Consider the following 8,687-nt stretch of genomic DNA (forward strand, 5'->3'; position numbering starts at 1 on the left):
AAATGATCATGCGCTTATGGGCTTTCTTGTCCAACCAATACAAGTGCACTTGCGAGGACCCACTACGCTATAAACCATTGTAATTGTTACTGATACCCCCAGAGAAAGGATCATGCGCTTATTGGCTTCCTTGGCAACCAATACAAGTGCACTTGCGAGGAACCCACTACGCTATAAATCATTGTACTTTTTTTAGAAGTAGGTAGCAGCACTGTGCCATTTTTCGTCATTCTACGGAGAGCGTTGGTACCTGCTAAACGCATTAAGGCATTATGCGCACTTTATTGATGCCGTGCCTGATGACGATAAGATTATGGCAGAGCCCTTTGTAATGGTTTGGAAGCATTCAACAGCTACTCGTTGCGCAATTCGCATTGTGTGACGCCTGGTTCAGAATTCGCGTTGTGCGACGCTTGGTGCTTATTTTACCTCTACCACGCTATATTGCATTTGCTAATGTGGTTCCTTCCCGACATGAAGCCTGTATAGGACATTTTTGCAAAGCAGTTCAAGCACCGGCATGGCTCAGATTTGAATACGGCTCCCCACGCAGAGGGCCCAGGTTCGAACCTCGTTGCAATCCCTGAATTTTTTCTTATTTAGTTTTTTTTCTTATTTCGAGCGATACTGGTTACGGACACCGGCGGCGGCGGCGGCGGACAATTACGGCGCCAAAAACGGCCGGTGAAATGATCTCATAACAGCTTTCGCTGTAAAAGCATATCTCCTGGTCGGAGCAGCCGCAAATGCGCAGCTGTAGCGGGCCCGTCGCTGACGGCCCACAGTGAAGCGGCTGCGCCATTTTACACGTCCGCCCCTCGCGTTCGAGGGTCATTAGCTGACGGTTAAAAAACTCAGTTTCGCTTAAGGCGAAGCAGTGAATGCGATATCAACAAATTGTATTGTTAAACGAATTAAGGCTAGCAGCTACTCTTTTGGATCCGATCTCGCGTAACTCAACAAAACGCTGGTTTAAGGGGATATGGCCGCTCCAGGAACCGAAGCGTTTTCGTGCTGTGATTTCTCTAAACGCGAAGTAAGCGTTGAGAGCACAGCAAGTTTACGAGCCGTCTCCTGATGCCTCGAGAGAGCGCGCGCGCAAGCGACAGTGCCTTTCGAACCAACGAACGACGCGGTTGTCCCCCCCCCCCCTCCCCCCCTGCTCCCCTGGCGTCCCTTCATGCTCGTTACGAAGACGGGCGGGGCGTTTTCCTCTATGTTTGATGAGCAATCGACGGCAGGCCCGCAAGCGGGAAGATGTTATCTCATACCGCTCCGTGCGACGGAGACAGACGGCCGGCTAGTTTAATCTCCGCTTCAGCGCGTTCGTCGCCAGCGCTCGCGAGCTTTTACCCGCAGCTAGAATGCGCGTGGTGATGTTATTAACTTGGACTTTATACGGAAAATTACGGCAACAGCGACCGTAAAAATCCGCCTAGAGTGTCCATATAATTGCTATCACAATAAAATTTAAAAAAATTAAGGAGCTGTGAAGTGGATGACAAGCGAAGCCGTTTCGCGCATGGCACAAAGGTGACATGGTGTAGGACAGTTTGGTATGTAAGGCCAGTTAACGGCCAGGCTGTTAACTTCCAATACGCAATAATAATGCTAAAGCCTTAGATGCTTTATCAAACACGAAAATTGACCGTCGGCGGCGTTCGATTGATGTAAAAATAATCATGTGATGTTGTCATCATCACGTCATACATCGTCAAAACTTGTGACGCTAACATGGCGTCATATATCCTGATGTCACGTGATGATGTAATCACATGACATCGTCGCTTTACACTGCTTCCGTGATCGGTGCACCGATCAAGGAGGTAGTGCAAAACCATGTGAGGTGCAGAAAGCTTGCAGAGAGGGTGGGAGAGGATCAACCCGTCGATCGAGAAGAAAAAGAACCTGGCTTTCGCCTTGGAGTTTTCTTAGGGGAATGCATTAGGGGGACGGTGTGGCTCTTTGGCATTGAGGCACTGCTGTACATCATGGAGTTTGTCTACCACGTCTGCTGATAACCACATAGATGTATTTAGAGTTTTATTTCATAAATTGCAATTTTATTTATCCGGTATTCTGTTTATTTGCTAGTGTCGAAAATAATCGCCGAAGAAGTTGATCCAGAACACTAAACTGCATGAATCCTTATTTTTTGCAGGTTATGGTTGGGTTTCGCATTTACCTACGCGTACGCGTTCCGCATAGGAATGGCCGACACGGCAGCTTGTGACCACTGCGGAAGTGATGAAACGATTGAGCATATTCTGTTCGACTGTCCACAGTACTGTTCGCAAAGATAGTCGCTTTGCAACGCGCTTGATACACTAAACGACCGAACTCTTTCGGAAGAAAGAATCCTGCGCCACCGACAGGATTTAACGTCACAGAAGAAGGCTGTGCAGGCGCTAATGCGCTTTCTGCATTCAACCGGTCTATCGCAACGGCTCTGATAGGACGTCCTGCATGTGTGTGTATGTGTGCATTTTTTGTTTTGTTTTTATTTTATCTCCCTCTCTCTCTGTCCTCTCTCCGACCCCTATATCCCCACCCCTGTGCAGGGTAGCAAACCGGTCACTCGCACCAGGTTAACCTCCCTGCCTCTTCCTTTTAATCTATTTCTCTCTCTCTATTTTTTCATTAGCGAGTGAAGTATGGAGTTCTCCTGAGATGATTTTTTTCGTGAGAATTGCAATGATTCCAAATATTTCTAGCCTTCATAAGAGCCCCATAATAATTTTCAGGTGCTTAAATGTTAATGCAATATGCTTCTGTAGTGCTCTCCAGGATGTAAAATTTGCTGCTCCAGAGTGCTCCCAGATGCAAAATTATCTGCTCCAAAGTGCTTCAAGATGAAAATTTTCCTGCTCCAAAGTGCTCCAAAACGGAAATTTGCTGCTCCAAAAATTGCTCCAAATCAGAAGTCCTCGATAGCATCACTGAGAGCTACAATTTGGCGGGAAGGGAACTCGCGCACGCCACGGAGCTTGCTTCCCTCCCCAGCGCCGTGACAAAGAAAAAAAAACCGCGAGAGGTCCGGGGTCCGGCGCTCCGCTTGCACGCCCCGCCTCCACATTCCGTTCCTCCTTTCAGGTCAGATGCCAATTTCTAAAACAAAGAAATGAAAATTGAAGCTTGTTAACAAAGCACTGCACAAGAAGTTCAAAGTTATGTCATACCATTAGGTATAGCACAATTTATAACGGCACAACAGGACTTGTCGCTGAGCTAGTTGGTTCATTACTTGAGAAAAATAGGTATGGCGCAAAAAAGGCGGGGACGAAGTGAAGACACACACTGACAAACTCAGGTGCTAACTTCCAACTGTTCATTACCCGAAACCACAATGATTCATACTAGCTGCCGAACAAGGTAACCTCGTTACAGATACAGTAACATGGATGAACTAACAAATCATCATGAGCCAGTGATCTAACAGATTCGAAAGACATGTCCCGGAAGCTGCACTACCTGAGGTGCAAAATCATGCCAGCACACTAGAACACGTGTCCACTACGGGATAAGTGTAATAGGCAAAAGAGGCAGCGCACAACCTAAACGCACGTCTACAAGCTATGTTTCAAGAACATCACTTCTCTGTTCCTTGAATCTAGTGATGATGCACTAACGCACTGACTGCCTGCCTTTTCATTAGGAACGCCTCAATCGTTTTCCTTTCAGTGCGGCTGCTTGCTCTCCTTAGAAATGCGGTTTGGCTGAAGTATGGCACACAACCACAGCATTCGCAGTGGCGTGCCAAATGTATGCCCATGTTGTTGCTGACCGCCAAGCGATGCCTCTTGCACGATCGTTGAAACACCGGCCCGTTGAGGCAGTGATGTATAACCTGCCGCAGCTTAGGGGAATATTGTAGATCACATTGCTGACATATTCAGTGTGACAGCGCGCTTCTTGGAGCATGCAGCCGGCTGCTTATTAGACATCAAAAGGCAAATCATGGCCAGTTTGCATGGAGCGGAGAACACAATGCGCGCACTGTATCTGGCTGCGCGTACCCATTTTTTTTCTTTTTGCTCCTGCATTTTATTACGATATTTCAGCTTTTGCAAGAGGCTTTCGCACACACCTGTGATAATGGAGGGAGGAAATCGAACGTCTTTCAGTCTGCCAATCAGATTATTAAATCCTGTAAAAAGATGGTGCTCACATGACTTCATTAAACTGAATTGAGACATGTGATAGCTGTTCTCTGGATTAGCTTAGAAGAAGAACGGCTATTTGGGCTAGTTGGTTAATATGCATATTGAAAGGGTTTGCAGCTTGCTTTCCCATCTTTGCTTTCCGTTCCTCGCTTTTATACCTTTCCTTCAGCACTACCGTGCTTGCGCTGCAAACCCTTTCAATTAGCTTAGAATGTGCGCTGTCAAGCGGCAAAAGCTGCGGTAGGGTATACACCCCCCTAAGCTACGGCAAGGTGTATATATCGGTCAAACAGGCCGGTGTATCAACGATCGTGCAAGAGAGCACCGCTTGGCGGTCAGCAGCAGCATGAGTGGGCACTTGGCAGGCCAGGGCAAGCGATGTGGTTGTGCGACACACCTGTCAAACCCACATTTCTAAGGAGAGCAAGTAGCCGCGCTGAAAGGGAGACAGTTTAGCGTTCGTAATAAAAAGGCAGGCAGTCGGTGCATTAGCGCGCCATCACTAAATGTATGGTACAAAGAAGTGATGTTCTTGAAACAGCTTGTACATGTGTCGAGTTAGGTTGTGCGCTTCCTGTTTTGCCTATCACTCGAATTGATTCGTAGGGCACTGTTCTACTGGCATAACTTTACAGATCAGGTCAACGCAGTTTCCAGCGCATGTCTTTCGAATCTGTTGGACCACTGGCTGATTATTTGTTATTTCTCCAGGTTACTATATCTGCAATGAGGTTACCTTGTTCGGCAGCATGCAAAAAATCGGCATGGTTACTGTTATTAAAGAGTTTGGAACTTGGCGCTCGAGTTTGTCAGTTCGTGTGTTCACTTCGGCCGCGTCCTTTTGTGCCATACCTATTTTTGTCAAAACGGTAGACTGGTGGTCAGTGTGGCACACTGTTTTCTCAACCCATCTTAAATAATCTTGAGTACGTATTCAGCAATCACGGTGGCAACATCTGAATGCCTGTGAAGACACACACTGAAGTTTTGTTTTCTGAAGAGTGGACGTGATTACCAAATCACTCCGTCACGCGGCATATAAGGTATCAGGTGTAGAGGCAGACGCATTAATTATAGGACTGTGAACGTGAGCTCGTTGTTAGGAATGAGATGTCCACGTCGTATGCCTACAAGCTGTGAGGGATGCTCATGTTAGCTGTCAGTTAATTCCATTAGCTGGCCAGAAAAAAAGGAACTAACTTCAACTTTTGCGGTCTTGTTCCAATGAACCTGAAAGCTCATAAGTTTATAAGTGATACCAGTGCTGTGCTTAGAAAACTGGAACTTAAAATATTGCCGCAGACTGCTTCCAATAAAATTTCTACCAAGAGAAGCCGCGACCGCTGTGTAAGCCTCGACAATTCTCGTGCCTACTCGTTCTCCTTGTGGCAGCACGGCGCATGCCTCTCATTCATGGGCATGAGAAAGTTGCGTTGACCTGTGAGGTTTCGGAGAAGTGTGGCTTGGGAAGAGAAACCTATGTGGAACACCCTAATAGACTTTCATGTTTCGGGCCTACGTTCCTGGGCACGAGTTTGCTGACCAAGGATGATGCGAGATTGAGTGACAGCCGCTTTGCAGACTATGCTACGTAGGCCGCATGCGCCCAGGTAGTCTACGAATACGACACGTGCCATCCACTGATGCTGGCCTACGTAGCACTATCTAGTCTACGTAGCATTATACCTTACCAACGCGAAAGGCTGACTTCAGGTCCTGAGAAGTTGCCGGCTCTATCGACAAACAATTTGTCGACGGAATGACCGAGGCATCCACGAATTCCAACAGCTGTACTATACATCGTACTTCACTACACATGGACTCTTCGTCACCGTGATCACGACCGGATCCGATAACAAGCCATGACCAGCTGCTGGTGCTCACTGATCACGGTGATCACGGTGATAATAACCTCGTTCAAGAAGTGTCAAGAACCTTTTCCACACATGCACACGGGTTGGTGAAACGTGCGTGCGTTTCCATCATAAGGGACAGGTGTAAGCACTGCATATCAGCTTGCCGCTTATGGTGTTGATAATACCTGCGTTGCCGTTGGCAGCGTTACCACTGTAAAAAACTGATTATATAACACATATGCGGCTCTTCAACATATATGAGTGCGTATAAATTTAGAGAAATATTTATAGTCATTTTGTAACGTTTCACTCAGGGAAAAGGAATTACGCCACAGTCACCTTCCCGCCGCACGCTTCGCATAACATCGACTCCCACGGTACGTGGGATCTGCCGAATTTTTTCAGGCCCTTTCGTATGCGTAATTCTCAGGCGCTAGTTCAGGTTCTCTCAGAGGAGAACCCCGGCTGTCCTAGAGCTTTATTATGGATATTGAAGACCTGTATTACCCTTTGCCGCATGAGGACTTGTTAAAATGTGTTAATGAATGTATTAACGAACAAGGGCAACGAGACGGTTTTCACCGATAAATGTGGTGTTTCTACCGGGGCATTTCTAGAAATTCTTTCCATGAATTTAAAAGTCGACGCTGGTAGGTTGGAAGGAAGGCGTTTATGTGCAGAAATCAGGCTTATGTTTTGGTTCTAAGGTTGCATCGGTTCTTAGTGATTTATACCTTAGCATAATTGACAAACTTTTGGAAGGCGCCTTAGGTAATTCGGTTATTAAGGTTTTTCGTTATGTGGACGATTACTTGATTTTTTGTAGTGGTGAGGACTTTGAAACGAGCGTAACTTCAGTGAGCGAAAAATTTCAAATAAATGGAGGAAGGTTGAGCTTTACTAAAGAGGAGCCTAAGAATAATGCAATAGAATTTCTAGACATTTCTTTAACGTTCCAGGAGAACCACGTGTGCTGGCAGTATTCTCCTAGATCTTCGAAACCGCTGTTAAAAGTTTTCGTCGAAGCACTCAAAGATTTTAAAAAACTCGGCAGATCCCACGTACCGTGGGAGTCGATGTTATGCGAAGCGTGCGGCGGGAAGGTGACTGTGGCGTAATTCCCTTTTCCCTGAGTGAAACGTTACAAAATGACTATAAATATTTCTCTAAATTTTATACGCACTCATATATGTTGAAGAGCCGCATATGTGTTATATAATCAGTTTTTTACAGTGGTAACGCTGCCAACGGCAACGTAGGTATTATCAACACCATAAGCGGCAAGCTGATATGCAGTGCTTACACCTGTCCCTTATGATGGAAACGCACGCACGTTTCACCAACCCGTGTGCATGTGTGGAGAGGTTCTTGACACTTCTTGAACGAGGTTATTATCACCGTGATCACCGTGATCAGTGAGCACCAGCAGCTGGTCATGGCTTGTTATCGGATCCGGTCGTGATCACGGCGACGAAGAGTCCATGTGTAGTGAAGTACGATGTCTAGTACAGCTGTTACAATTCGTGGATGCCTCGGTCATTTCGTCGACAAATTGTTTGTCGATAGAGCCGGCGACTTCTCGGGACCTGAAGTCAGCCTTCGCGTTGGTAAGGTATAATGCCTTCGCGTTGGTAAGGTATAAGGCGCCTGATGATTCAAGCATGATATATTGAGAATAGTGGTAGCGCATGCGTGAGCCAGTCGTCGATTAACTTGCATAAAGATGAATCATATGCATTAACAGTGATCTTCCACGTATACCGCCACGCGTTCCGGATTCATAGGTTCGTCTGTTGCATGGGCATGCGCAGATAAGTTTTTGTGCCTTCTTTCTTTTCCGCCGTTGTGCGTGTCTTCACTTGTTAGTCGGCGTTTGTGGTGTCCCTGACTTCTTTCTTGTGTCCGTGTTTGCACGCCCTGTCTTTTTAGAATGAAAGGACAGCTGTTCTACAATTTCCTGACCTTGTTTTCTCGCGTGCAGAAAACTTAGATTCAAAGGCATCTTATGTCGGGCAGTGTCCGTTCTGCGGCGTCCGCACCCATACTGCGCATGCGCCAACTCCCCCCCCCCTGTCTTCGCGTGAGCGCGAGGAGGTGGGAGAAGATGGCGTGATCGCTGCTTCCGCTTAGTTTCTCCTCTCTCGTTTCTCTCTCCCCCACAGCTGTGCGCTCGTATATAATGTGGAGTGCTCTTGCTCCCGTTGCACTCCTTCGCAACGGCGCTATGGACGATCGCGAAGCTGAAAGTAATCGGCAACGCCGGCAAGCGTTGCACTCTCCTTCGCAACGACGCTATGGACGCTCGCGAAGCTGAACGTAAACGGCAACGCCGGCAAGCGAATCTCGAAGCTGCGAAAACGCGCCTTCGCTGTGCTTCCGTCATTCTCTCTCTGTACGACGGGGTGCGAAACGCCATCAACAACGTCAACGTCGACGCCAGTGGCAGCGGCAGCGCCACCGCCGCGGAGGAGACAGAGGGTCGGGAAGCCGAACGTAAACGTCAGCGTCGCAAGCGGTAATTCAAACGCCTCGACAAGCACCATCTCATAAGTCACATAAGAGAAACTCGATGCGCACCCCCCGCGATGCTTTCGCATCCCACCATGGTTGCCCGTAGGGGTAGATGATGTGTAATTTTTTAAGCCACTTTCGCCACAGTACATTTTTG

Source organism: Rhipicephalus sanguineus, chromosome 3 (genome assembly GCF_013339695.2).
Source record: "Rhipicephalus sanguineus isolate Rsan-2018 chromosome 3, BIME_Rsan_1.4, whole genome shotgun sequence".
NCBI classification, from domain to species: domain Eukaryota; kingdom Metazoa; phylum Arthropoda; class Arachnida; order Ixodida; family Ixodidae; genus Rhipicephalus; species Rhipicephalus sanguineus.